This window comes from Rhinolophus sinicus, chromosome 16 (genome assembly GCF_057876585.1).
Source record: "Rhinolophus sinicus isolate RSI-liver-muscle chromosome 16, RSI-T2T, whole genome shotgun sequence".
Taxonomy (NCBI): Eukaryota; Metazoa; Chordata; class Mammalia; order Chiroptera; family Rhinolophidae; genus Rhinolophus; species Rhinolophus sinicus.
The window spans coordinates 146,639,690-146,654,457 of record NC_142516.1 but is presented as its reverse complement, the minus strand read 5'-3'; the positions used below and the strand labels follow the sequence as shown (position 1 = coordinate 146,654,457).

At 35.8% G+C, this 14,768-nt stretch overlaps 1 protein-coding gene and 1 pseudogene across 1 annotated transcript in view; both read left to right on the top strand.

Annotated features, from left to right (window-relative positions):
- Positions 1–14,768, top strand: part of ITGBL1 (integrin subunit beta like 1) — a 189,742-nt gene that overhangs the window by 106,958 nt on the left and 68,016 nt on the right. The gene's annotated exons all lie outside the window — the stretch shown is intronic.
- On the top strand, positions 11,843–13,572 carry LOC109459600 (protein cornichon homolog 1 pseudogene; annotated as a pseudogene).

Below are 14,768 nucleotides of genomic sequence, written 5' to 3'. Positions count from 1 at the left end.
TGTCTGTGCTAAGCCACGGGTCAGGAAACTAGGAGTAGGAGGCCCACATTAAGTTTCTATAAATAAAGCTTTATTAGAACACAACCATGCTTATTTGTTTACATATGGCTGCTATTTTGCTATAACAGAAGAGTTGAGTAGTTAAGTTACCACAGAGAGTTTATGGCACACAGAGACTAAAATATTTACTGTCTAGCCCTTTACACAGAAAGTTTGCTAACTCCTGTGCTAAGCATTTGTGATCAATGTAAAAAATATGGTGGGAAAAGGGGTCGAGTGCCCTGAGAATCAGAGGAGGAAAATAATATTTTCTAAATAAATTTGGGTGGAAATATATGGCTTCGTGAAGTGAGTGAAGCTAGGCTTGAGCCTGCATGGATGAGTAGCAACAGACAGATAATTATTTAGAAAAATGTGCATTCCATCCAGGTAGAGGGAAACATGGAGAGATACACTGAGTTAACAAGGGAATAACTTTTGCAGGGAACAAGACACAAATTCACTTTTGATGATATATGAACAGTAAGAAAGTGGTGGGAAACAGCCTGGGGGCAAATGTCGTCTCTCCCACCCTCCACTCCCCTTCCCCATGTTGTGCTGTGTTTGAGATGGAAAAAGTAACTTCTTTGCAGAGCTCCTGTTCTCATAGAAGTCTTAAGAAGCTCATTGTTAGTGAGAAGAACACACATGGTAAGCATGGATTGTAAATCCGCTAAAAGGATGTCACAGAAATGCCAAATTCACCTTACTTAGTGCCCCCTCCATTGTATCATTACTGAAATACCATGTTTAACATGATGAAAGTTACCAAGATCCAAATCTTTCCATGAACAAGATAAATGCATTGACATCTCTCATATGCCTTTCTTCCTCCTTCTTGTACCTTAAATCATGCTTACTTACTGACAGCATGTGAGAAAACAAATACAGATCTAAATGGACTTTTTTATTGAAAGTCATTCATTTTAGCAAAGTAGTAAAATAACAATGGTTTAGCACAGACCTTTAATATATTAAAGGTCACATTATCTGCACTGTGTATGTATCCACATACCTATGTGTGTTAAACAGAAAAAGAACATTATGTCACAGTGAGGCATGATTGGGGGTTATTGGTAGAGCGGAGAGGCTCTAGACTTAGTCTGGACTCTACCACTAGCTAGGTGTGGGAGCCAGCATGTCACAGGCTAAAATAGCAGCAAAACCTTAATGGGGACTGAATTTAGCTTCTCCAGGTTACTTTCCGTCTCCTTTACTTCTCTGTGCAGTATGTGAACACGACTCTGTTCTGACTCATTTGGACCCCTAGATTTTATGTTTGCTCTCATGGGCTCCATGCCTTTCATTTCTGACTCACTTTCATAATAGACTTTGTGTCTGGTTTTGCATAGCTAACGAGACATACAGAGAGTTGAGTATTCACGAGAATCAGGTGACTAGCCAAGCTGTTCTTCATGATTCTGCTTTCTACTAAGTGACTGTGTTGGGTACAGTATAATATATTCTTCAGTTATGGGATCCTTTCATTTGGAATATAACAGTTAAGATGGATGAGATTTTGGTTCTCCATAAATATTTATTTCTCATACGATTCCTTCTATTTGGATACAGGAGGAAAAGCAGGATTCTTTGGCTTCTTATTTAAGCGTCTAAATAATTTTGGCCTCTTTGCTGCTTAAAATATCCAAGCCATGTGGATGCTTGTAAATAGTACCAAATGGTCTGGCATAGTACAGTCGTGAGCTGTTTAAGGTTTGAATGGTCCCAAAGATGAAACAGCAAATATTTGAGGTCATATGTAAAGTCCTTTACAAGGACATTAAATCCGTTGCCAGAATTCCTTTTTCTAGGTTTCTTCCTAAGACCCTGTATTGCACAACAGTTAACTGAGGGATCTTAAAAGAAGTAGAAAAAAATGCATACAAATATAAAGTAAATGGAGACTGGAAGGGTCTCTCACACTGCTTCATTTGATTAATTTGTTGGAAATTTGGGTATGGTTAGTGTTACTATTGAATTATAATTGCAATGGGTAGACAGAATCATAGAACTTATACTCCTGCGTGTAATTGTAATTATAAAAAGGGAGCAGCAAAACTCAAGTGGCATAACTCATGATCAAGTCTAGATCCACTCTTCTGGATGATTCTACTATATAAAGAGAGAAGTCTAGAGGCATTATTAGTAGATGAGATCTTGGATGTGTTAGGAAGCAGCCTAAAGTCTTATGGCTACACAAAGGTGTGACAGGGTGGTACATGCTCACATTGTTCAATCGTGCTCCCAAATGTTACTCCCATGCTTCACTTGGGTGATCCCTGGGAAAACTATTGACAGGTATCGATTTCCTATTTGGGTAGAGAGGCTCGCACACAATGCCAATCTTGTGCTTCTTCTCAGCATCTACAGCCTTATCCAGCTAGCCACTTTCCAATTGTGAGGGCATGAGCCTTTCAGCGGACAGGAACTACGACATAGCCACATGACCTATGACATCCTTGCAGGGCAGATGTGCCCACAATCTTTACTGTTGGTGTGCCCCTGTACATATTGTTTTGTTTTGAGCTTTTGAACTCTCAGTTTTGTTATCTGTAAAAAACAGTATTATAACTGCTCTTTTCCATCAAAAATGTTGTGAGGAACAATTAAGATAGCACACAGGAAATTGTTTTGTTAACTTTAAAACTGATATGCTCTTGTAAAGGATTATAAGAGTTTAAGTAGATGACACAGCAGATGAATTCAAGGACGTAAAATTTAATAGAGAAAACAAGACCAATATTCTTCACTCATTCATTCATTAATTTGTTCATACATTCAACATATATTTATTGGGATCTTACTACACGCATAGAACCTATCTAGGTCCTAAGGACAGAGTAATAAGGCAACCAATATGAGGAATCTTCTAGAGCTTCTAATGAGTTTGGTTGGAGAAGTTAAACAAGAAAACAAACAATTTTGGTTAATGCTAGGACCAGGAAATCAAGATAATATGATAGAATGGCCAAAGTGAACTCTCCAGAAGGCTAGGGGTGGTTTCAGATCAGGTGATCAGGGTCCCTCTCTGAAGAGGTCCTTTATGGCCAGATCTGGAAAGGGGGCCAAATGAGAACTTAGGGAAGATGGCCAGAAAAACAGAAAAAAAAAGAAAAGGTTTATACAAAATTTCAGACTCAGGTGATGAAGGTTTCCTGGAAGAGATCAAAGTCAGGTAGGTTTTGTCTCTAAAGAGTCCATAGGGGAGACTTAGAGTTTGTTGAAGAAGTAGTTTTAAAATACCAATGTCAGGTATCCCACCTGATTTAATTTGTCTGCAATGTGGCCTGAGCATCAGGCAGTTTAAAAGCTCCCAGGTGCTTCTATCCTGCAGTCACAGTAAAAATCGTGCTCTGCAGAGTTGTGTAATGGGCATGGTTGTACAGCAGAAGGACTAAGCAGAATATAGCCTGATTTTGCCCTACTTCCCACAGAGCAAACAGGGCTTCAGGGAGTCCTTAAGAGTTGCAGAAAAATTACTGCCTGGTGGGATCTTTTCTAGGTGCTCTGTGTGAGGGGAGGGTTTGGGGAGGTATGTTCTTGGAAAAGGGGAAAATAACTTCCCAAACAGGAAATCATATCAGGAGGCACAGAACTATGAAATAATATGATATGTTTGTTAAGGGAACTGTTCCATCCCAATTTTTAGATATCTGAGGTAGGTGTGAGAATCTGTATTTTTAAATAGATTTCCAGTGTTATTATGAAGCTTTCGGGTATGAACGCTGGGGGTATATCTCTCCTACAAAAATATCCTTCCATGGTCCTCAATGGCTCAGAAGCCTTAGACCTGCTTTAACTTTCATAGTTTTCTGAGAATTTGTCTGTGATTTATTTCCTCCACCAGAATAATTTGTATTGTAATGAGGGATTTTTAGAATTCTATATCCAGGGATTCTCAATCTGGAATTCATACAACTCTGGAGATTTATAGTTGGGTATCAGGGCAATAAGAACTTAACATAGCACAAATACATTGTATATAACTTTCAATATATATTTTTATGAAAAGAGCGTCCGTGGCTTCTTTTACCAAATTCTAAAAGGGATACATAATATTGACAAAAGGTGACAATGATTTAGAGACCACTGCAAAAAACCCAAACAAGCATTGTTAAAGAGATGTCACAGAAGATTATTTAGAAACATATTTTAAACTGGATGTGTCTTAACTATAGACTGCATAGTTTAATCATTAAATTAGTAAATTATCCAAACAGTAATCAAATATATAAGTACTTTGTGATATCTAGTTGTATATGGAACTTATGATTTAGCTTCTTTTAAAGAAATATATTCACAAGATTCAAGTTTGGAATGAAAAGATGGATCAGTCCCAAAACCACTTTATTCAAAGTCATGAGAATTTGTCACTGAGGTTTCTTATTAGGATAATTAGAAACCCAGGCAAAAGTTCAAGCACAGGATAAAAAAAAATGCCATTCCTGTTTTTCTCTCAGAACAGAATGACATTTCTTCTGTAAGGCTTTAGATGTCAGTCTGTACCCATGAGAGATGTCCACTCTGATTAGTAGTAAATTTTGAAGTACCGGATGATCATACGAGTACAACCTGGCATTCCAGAAATAGCAGTAGTATAAGAACACGAACAGAAGGAAATTTAATTTGTATGCTAATCAAGTTTCATTTGGAATTGTTTTAAAGAGACCCATCTCATTACGTAAAAATAGTCTTTTATAAAAAATTTAAAAAAAAATGTAATAACAAAATGTAATTGGTGTTTTGCGATTCTTACATGGCTCCAAACTAATTTCCAATAAACGTTTAGCCATATTATTCTTGTTTTAACTGTGGCTAGGTAATGTCCATATAAATCTTGGAAATGTGTGGGATAGAGTTAATTATCAAAGAAAATTTCAAGAAATGTGGCAGAACACATAACCTGAGGAAACAGCAGAAAAGATAGATGAACAGGTCATGAAGCAGCAATAACTGTTGGTTGTTAACATTGAATGATCCAGGACCCACGCCCTGTGCTTATCCCTGTTTGTTCTTCATACATCCATTTATTTACTCAATGCAATTAATCACATTGTCAATATAATATGACAAGGAGGTTCTTCATAATATTTACTTGAATGGAATAATTTTGGTAGCTGTTATTTTACCTGTCTGATGTTGCTTAAGTTTCTGGGTGAATCCAAGAGCTTTATTTCTGTTATAAACTGGCTATACTGAGGGAAGTGGTGTTTAATGAGAATATGTGCTGTTATTTGTTCAATTTAAATATAGAAAGTGTTCAAGAGACATGGTTGTTGCCTCTTAGAGATCAAAGATTCTCAGTAACAAAAAGGTGTAGCATTACTGCTACCGGATCACACTTAACAGCAATCCCCAGTGTGGGACATAGAGTTGTTTGGTTTTTCTGTCCTGAAAGAACTCTAGCTTTCTTGATTATGTTTTTAATTTCTTTGTCATTAATTACAGTGCTGAGAATATAACACAATTACACAACATCTATTTTAATTAAGAGTCATTTGGATGCAAATGGCAGAATCCCAATTCAATCAGAATAAACAAATGAGTTATGTGCTCACATAACCAAAAAGGACAGGGGTAAAGATGACCTTTAGGATGAATGGAAAAGGGACTTATAGACAACCTTACATCAGTCTCTTTTTCACTCTTTCTATCACACTCGCACACACACACACACACACACACACACACACACAGACGTGTGTGTACGTATTCACACTCAACTGCCCCGAGCACACACGTTTCTACTTTTGTCAGCAGTTTAGTCTTAATCTTGCCTTTTGCAGAGTGATTTTTCTTTATGCAGGAGAAAGATGGATTTTAGTATTATCTAAAATTATATTATTACTGTAACCTGACCAAGGAAAATGAAAGACTCTTTCTTCCCTGGCAGTTCAAGAGAATAAAATCTAAGGAAAAACTCTGATTGGCTTAGCTTGGAACAATAATCAATGCTGAACCAATCACTGTCCAAATGGATGATGGAGTGTTGAATTTAGCCCAGTTTGGGACAATGCTGGAGTGGTGAGATGTAAGAGTATAAGACTTCAAAGAATCCTTATGAGCTGACAAAACAATTTTTATTGATTGCAACTGTATTTCTGGTTGTTATTGATCTTGAGAAACTTTGATTATATGTAGTGCCTTGTTGGTGTAGCAAGGATGATATACAGCATATTTTCAGATTTATAACCAAAGGACAGCACCACAGGACAAAGCAATTCATTAATGATTGTGGTAGACAAAATAATGGCCCCTAAAGACATTCATTTCCTGATCCTTGGAACCTGTGAATATGTTAGATTACATGGCAAAGGGGGAAAATTGCCCATGGAATTAAAATTGTTAATCAGGAGATTATGGTGGATTATCTGGGTGGGCTGATATAATCACAAGGGTCCTTACAAGTGGAAAAGGAGACAAAAGAAGAGGCAGAATCAGAGTGATTCAACAGGAGAAGGACTTAGCCTGTTGCTGACTTAAGGATGGAAGAATGGGGCCAAGATGCTGAAAAATACATTTGACAAAGGTAAGGAAATAGATTGCTCCTAGAGCCTCCAGAAGAAATGCAGTCCTGCTGACATATTGGTGTCAGTCTGGTGAAATCCATTTAGATTTCTGATCTCCAGAACTATAAAGTAATATGTTTTTGTTGTTTTTAGCCACAGAATTTGTGGTAATTTGTTATACACATAGTAGAAATAGGAAACTAATACAGTGATCTATGGAAATATTCTTTGGTATAGTCAGTAAAATTGCAACAGAATCTGTTTCTGAGTGAATTATGTTTTCCCGTGAATTATTAAAGTCTTTTTACAAACAATATGAAAAATAATAATGATAAAACACTTATTTCTTTTACTGCTAGTACTTTAACTATAGGCATACACATAAAGATACCAGCCAAAGTATAATTTCCTAATTGACTTTTACCTTGCATTATTTTAAAATAATGGAAACTAGTTTTTAAACATAACATTTTACATTTAAATGAGATCATACAATTTATTGTATGTTGTTATGTAGTCCGGATACATTCTTTCTAAAGGATAAAGCTATATTAAGATATTTTGGCAAAGCTTAATATGCATTTTTATTCCATAATTTAATCCATTATTCTATTCAAATGGCCCATGAATATAATTATAAGACTTTAATACGATGGTTTGATTTTTTTTTCCTGTTTCCACATTGTAATTCTGGGTACACCTCATTATCTAAATAAGTAGATCCAAATTTTGCAGGACGTACATTTTGGGAGCCCTTTTTAATAAAATGAATCCAAAATTGCAAGTATAAAATTAGTTAAAGCAGGCAAATACTACAGATATCACAAAATTCAGAATATGACATAATTTTATGAATGTTGCAAATGGGTCTGTATATATCAAAACTTGTTCTCAACTTCTCAAATGGGGGCTCAGTATTATAGAATGCATTCAATATTATGACTTGATCTATGGCCTTACATTGTCATTCATGACCAAGAGGACTTTAGCAGTATTTCTAGAAGCCATTCCTATAGGCTGAAAAGCCATAGAAGTGACTATACTCCCACTAATCCCAAAGTAAATGTATCATCCTTGATTCAACTTCCCTTTGGTTTAATCCCAAAAGTGCCTGGAGCCATTCCAGTGCCACTTAACCTGAGAAGTATGGCTGAATGGAATTTGGAATAGAAAGATTGAGTGGTCTTAATCAATTAAGCTAAAATTTCTTATTGTCTGGATCCTCCCCAGTGTTGTGGAAGGGATCCCCACAAGTCAAGAAATCTGAGGATGAATCATCATTAGCTCTATGGTTAATGTGCCTCTAACTCTTTGATGCTTGACATTGAACAACTGCACTTGGGGCTGTACCCAAAGTAGAGAACACTGAGTTTCTATGACCTGTCATTGCCTTTCTATGTTTCCCTCTCCAAAATAGTAATAAGCAAATCATTTGCAAAGGTGAAACATTTGCTGTGGCATCAGCCCTTCTAGATATCACTATAAAAGGTGAAGTCTGTTTGTAATTCTTTATGATACTCCCCCAAAGGGACTTCTGATACCTTTGTAGCCTGGCAGCTGTTTCATGATGTTAATATCATAAACATTCTTTTGGATTACAACAAGAAAGTATTTGTTTAGAGTTTTGCTACATATGAGTACCTCCAGTCCAGGCATCCTTTCACTGCCTGGACATGTGTGGAATTAGAAATATTTGTCACATTATCAACTTCCAAATATATTTTTTAAAGTGGAAGTATGTATCCAGGAGCCTCAGTGTTTCTGTTTTTGTTTGTTTGCTGTACAGACTGTTACTTCTCACCTGCAGCCCTTGCAGATATCAAGCTCTTCCAGAAAAATGTTTTGTGACCTTGAGTTTTAGTTTCAGGGTCCATAAAAAGCTCGATTTTTCATGATAGAAATTCAGAGTTGGAGCTCTCACTTAAAAAGAGATAAGGAAGCTGATCCACTCCAGATTGATGCTAAGCCTAAAATGAGATTTGCATGCTCACTGAAAAGTGTCCCCACTCTCTAGAGCCCTTATTCTACCATTTAAAACGCTCTTGTGCATCTCTTCATAAGATTTTCAGTCTTAATGCATTGACATGAAGATAATGCAAAAAGAAAGTTTTTCAAAACTTTTTTATTCTCTTCAACTCTTGGGGAAAAAAAAAGCAGACCTTTATCTTTGTCAAAAGAGAACAAAATTGTTGGCATGACAAATCAAGGTTCAAAGGTTGAAGTAAGGAAGTGGAAAAGTTTGGCAGATGGTCCCCAAAGCCTAGATTAGACAAGGAAATACACCAGAGGCAGCACAGATTTGTGAAGACATGTCCACTCAGGTCAAGGTCCTGGGCTGGCTGGGAGCAAAGAGATATAACAGAACAAAAAGAAACGGGACGGAATGTCTTAATAGAGTGAAGATAGTGGTATATATATATATATATATATATATATATATATATATATATATATATATATATATATATGCAGGGCTTTTGCAGGCAAAGGTTATAGTCTCTACTTCTTTTTGTTTCCTTTGCCTGAATAGTATCTAGGAAGGTACTAGAGGCTTCAGTGATGATTGAATTAACCTTTTCCTGTATGCAACAATCTGTACGATTAAGCTTTTGTTCTTATGCAGTACTTCCAATATTAGATTGAAGATTGAATGAGTAATAATAGTTAACATTTAATAAGTACTTATTATGTGCTAGGTATTGTGCTAAGTGCTTGATATACATATGTCTCTTAATATTCTCATGACCTCATAATGGTGATATGATGATAATCCTTATATAGCTTATGACAACATCTGTCTGTCTTTTTCTGTTTATGTAAATTCTGTTGTTTCTATTTCAATAGGCACAGTTCTAGTCTAGGTTCTTGTGGGTGTCCTTCTCTCTACCTAGGATATCCACTGACACCTTATTTACTGATGTAAATCAAACTTCATGCATAGATGTAATCATATTTTTCTCCATGTTACAGATAAACCTGTGTAAACTTTTATTTTTGCATATGCACTACTGTAATTATGTTTTATGTTGGTGTCTCCTATTGTTGGGTCCATGAGTAGTGGTGTTCTTCTTTGTATTTCTATATTCTAGCATCAAGCCAGTACTTGACTAAGAATGGAGAGCAATGGTTGCTTGTGAAATCAATGACTAAGTGAGTGTAAAGATAAATCCAGTATTTCCTCTGGATTTCTCTGGAGAAATGATCATGTACAAGAAATTAAAGAACTGGTTCTAAGCAAGCGTTCCTAAGTAGTTAGAGATCTATCAGTGGAAAATCTTGATTTCATTGAATACAGGGCCTCCTTCCCATGGGTTTAGTTCTATATTCCCTAACAGTGATCTGGAAGGGAAAAGAAAAATTGAATCTGGAATGAGATTGCTGTGTGTGTGTGTGTATATGTATTTTCCTATGACTTAATTCCAAAGTCAGTTAGTGATATATAGGAATTTCCCTTTAGTTTTGCTTTTTTTTTCTAATTAAAATATTATATTTTGTAGCCAATGAAAAAATTTTTATTCACTGATAATATGTAATTTCTAGCATTTGTTAACATTAAGACGGATTTTATTCTCCATTTAAATTGTATGTTTTAGTCTTCCCTGTTATAAATAATTCAACACAAATTTGAAGAAAACTTGAAAAATTAATACAATAATGCTAACTGTTTATTAATTTAGCTTGATCCTGTGATAGAGTGATCTAATATTCAGTATGTGTTCATCAATCTGTAAGAAATGATTAGAGGTTAACTCTTAAGTTATTCTAAAAGTTTAAAAGTCAAAAAGTTGTTTAAATGAATCATGTTTCATGTTTTCTTATACTGAAATTATTTTCTTATTTCTACCCACATAGTTAATGCATAGTTTTATTTTATTTCTCATTCCACATAGAGAGACATTGTGTCATGATTTTTATAAAAGGCATATAAATATATTTAGTTTCTCCTTCATGTATGGTTCCATACACATTCCTGACAAGATGATTCTGTAAAATTATAAAACCTAGGTCTCCTGTTGACATTCATCTGAGGACAGGTAATGACTTCACCTGTGAGTCATTGTAAGTTAGTTCCAAAGATGTAAGGAAACCTCTTGCAATCACAAAATGGACAGAGAGGGAGATGCAAAATTTAAAAATGGACAATTGACCTAAGAACCTTCTCCTTCATGTTGGATGAAATCACAGGGCAGTGTAGTGAATAATAGTCTGAATACAGAATATTTTAAAGGAATGAAATATTTTTTTTGAATATACACTCTAGCCTTTTGAGCCTGTTTTAAATCTCATTTTAAAATGCCCCACTGCATAAAACCACCGAAGGAACAAGTTTCATAAATATTCTATTAGACTGGTTACACATGCCTCTCTGAGTCCATTTAAATTAGCACTATATCCAGAGTACATTCAGAGGAGTGATTTGTACAGGGTGACCCAGAGCCTCGGGCATTCCTAGAGACAGTCTAGACAGGTTACTTTGGAGACAGAAAAATCTGGGTCTGTTGTGCTTTGCCCACCACCCCTTGCTTCTTCCAGGTAAATTTCACTTATCATATAAGCTTTATTTAGCAAGCTTCTTTCAATGATTTCATTTGGAATACAACATTTCTGCTGGTTTCTTCTTGCTGTTGTTGCTCAAATGTAAAAACCTTTGCTTTAGTGAAAGCAAATATTTATTCCTGAATCACGTCTCTACTCTAGGCAAACATTTTACATTCTATGCTCCAATAAGTATAATACTTTTAATTTTCCCTGCTTTTTTGTATTTTCTGGGCCTTTAAGTATTCACCTGAAGGCATTTAAAAATAACGTGTTACTCCAAAAGGAAATGAAGTAAGCGTCCGTGGAAGTGGTGTGGGGAGATCTCAGGACTGCAGATCTACCTGGTCTTGTTCATGAATAGAAATCCAAAGCAAAGCTGAGGTAGAATAAAATCAAAGGGAGAAAAAGGAGCATTTGTGCTTTCTCTTTGTCCAGTACTAGCACATAGCTTGCAGCTGCTCTGTATTTTATTCATGTTAAATCCATGACTTTACTGAGAACCAGGCAGGAGAGCCCAGCATCAAGGATTTCCTTTCTCTTTAAATGCTGGTCACCACAACCAGCTAGAGCCACCCGCAGATTCCCTTTGTTGATAAGTGGTTCAGGAAGATAAGGGAAATCCTCCCCATCTGCAGGCTGCAAATGAACTGAACTGCAGCCCAGTTCATAAAATGGCTAACATTTACCCTCATTTTTGTAGGGGGTGGAAAAGGTATTTTTTTTTTTTTTTTATAGTAATAAGGTGCAATCTGTGAATGCTGCTGAATAACCGAATGAAAAGAGCTTCTGCTGGTACAGCAGTCCAGGGAGAGACGAAGAAGGTAATTATTTAGAGATAATACTTCTGGAACAGAATGTTGTCACTACATAATGGTCCCCTGCTGATAGACAAATGCAGAGGCAAAGGCAGTGGACTTATTTTTTTAAAGCCAGAGACATTTTGTCAGCCACACAACTGCAGCTCTTGAGATTACCTTTCCTCTTTTACCAAATGAAAGGTTGTAGATTTAATCATCATGCTTGATGGAGAACTGGTATCACAAAGTGACAGAAGTAAGCCCGTGGACAATAGCCTGCTGTGTGCACATTGACTTAGTAAATACTTTTGGCACAGACTTTAGCCATTGAAGAACTATTTAGTTATAAATGAATAGATTCTTGATTATGTATCTTCTCAAATTCCAAAGTAGTTATATTCCTGACAGTTAAGACTTAATATGCCTTTGCTTTGTCAGTGAAAAGTCAGCTGGACAGTAATATAGGAGATGCCAGATTTAATTTTATTTCAGGGATGACATCGTCTTATCTATAGGTTGAGGGTTTTGTATAGTTCTATAATTACATTGTACTTCAAGAACTCATCTGTCCCAACTCTGTGTTTATACCCAAAATAGTAATAGCTAACTTTTACTGAGAATTTACAATATGTTAGACACTGTTCTAAGAATTTCACATAATTTTTAAATTACTCCTATAACATTTAAAAAATATATAGTGTTTTACGCATGACAGTGCTTGGGAGAAGGTTGGCAATATGGTCAGAGATGGAATGTGAAGCAGATCATGCAGGGTTCGGTCTTGTTAAGTATGTTTTGCTTTTACTTTGAGTGATTTGAGAAGGCTTTTAAAGGTTGTGAGTGTGAGTGGAATGTACTCACTTAGTTTTGGCGGTCCATACTGGCTATTGTGCAGAAAAAACAGAGAAGAATGGAAAGGGAAAACAAGGACGCCAGTTAAGAATTTATTGCTATATTCCAAGAGATAACTGGATTGAAATAAGTTTATGGCATTTGGGATGATGAGGACATGTTGGATTCTAGATATTTTTCTGAAAATACTAATAGGATTTCCTGACAGAACATGAATGGGACATAGAATGAAAAACAGATCATGAATAGATCAATATTAGGGTGCCACAGAGGCGGCCCCAGCAGCGGTGTCGGTGTTGGCTGTGGCTTCGGGCAATGAATGGTTTTACCCAGAGGGCCCTGCGCTGCCTTTCTTTGCGTGCACCAGCCCTGCTTCCTGCTCCTGCTCTCTGGCCTTGGAGTTCTCATTCGCGGGATTCTGCTACATCCTGGGCGCTGCTGATCCCTGCTGCTCTCATCTTCCTTGCCATCTGGGACATTACAGCATTTGATGAGCAGAAGACTAATTACAGGAATCCCGTAGACCACTGTAATACCCGAATCCTCTTGCACTTCTAAGTACCTCATCCATACTTTCTTCCATGTCATGTTGCTTTATGCAGCAGATTGGCTTAGCCTGGGTTTCAATATGCCCCTTTTGGTAGATGATATTTGGAGGTATCTGAGTAGACCAGTGATGAATGGACCAGGACTCTATGGCCCTACAACTATCATGAATGCAGATTCTAGCATTTTGTCAGAAAGAAGGCTAGTGCAAATTATCGTTTTATCTGCTAGCATTTTTTTTTTTTTTTTACTACCTATACAGCATGATCTATGTTTTGGTGAGCTCTTAGAACACACAGAAGAATTGGTCAAGTGCATGCAAAAAGCCACCAAGTGAAAGTATTCTATCCAGCAAGATCCTGTTTCCAAGAGTAGTTTATGGAATCTGATTAGTTACTTTAAAAGAAAATGACTTCTTATTTTTTAAATGTTTCCATATTTTTTTGCTTGTGGAAAGACTTTTCATGTTATAGTAGAATAAAGAATTTAAATGGAATTATGTATAAATTAATATAAAATGACTACCTCTGGTGTTGACAGGTATGAACTTGCACTCGTTATGAACAGCGATGATCCCTTGAATGATTGCATTAATTATTGACTGACATTAACTATTGACTTTAGTCCATTGGAAGGTTTTGTTTATAGGAAATTGTAGGGCTCATTTTGGTTTTATTGAAATACCATCTAGTTATAAATTAGCTGTAGATAGCAGGTACTTTTCATGAACAGAAAATATGTATCTGTTCTGCGGGAAATGTCATAGGTTTCCTCATCTATCATGTATATGATTATATATATGGATACATTAAAAAAATAAGAGTGGGATTTTTTTCCTTCAACTTGAATATTAACACTGTATATTACACGAATGAGAGATTTCCCATTTTCCATCAGAATAGTATAGTCGCTTTAATTCTTGAGTATAAATGAACATTATATAAAAACATATGCTGAATTACTTATGAAGAATACATTTAAAGCTATTTTAAATGTGTTTTAATTTGTAAGACATTACTTAAAAAATTGGTTATTATACTTACAGTTCTAGTCTTGTGGTAAAAGTATTCTTAAAAATTTACAAGTACTTTAGAGATTTACAAAACTGAATGAGAGAGAACATTATGTAACCATCCTGCTGTTCCTTTAGTGCAATACAATAAAACTCTGAAATTAAGGCTTATTTTCAGTGTATTGTTTTAAAGATTACAAATAGGTATTTCATAAACTTGCTTAATCCATAATAAAGAGATGTACTGTCAATTTTTAAAAAAAGAATGAATCAATATTTTGATGTTAGGCTCTAAGCAAATGGAAAATGGAGTTGTCATTAGCTGAAAAAAAAATATGCAGTAGATGTTTTCATTTTATCCAGGAAAAAATTAGAACTCAGGGGAATGACTTGTGCAAGATCTCATAGCTAAGAAATAGTGGTGCTTTGACTGAGCTGCATTGAATGCCAATATTAGTCTTGTTTTTTTTTTTT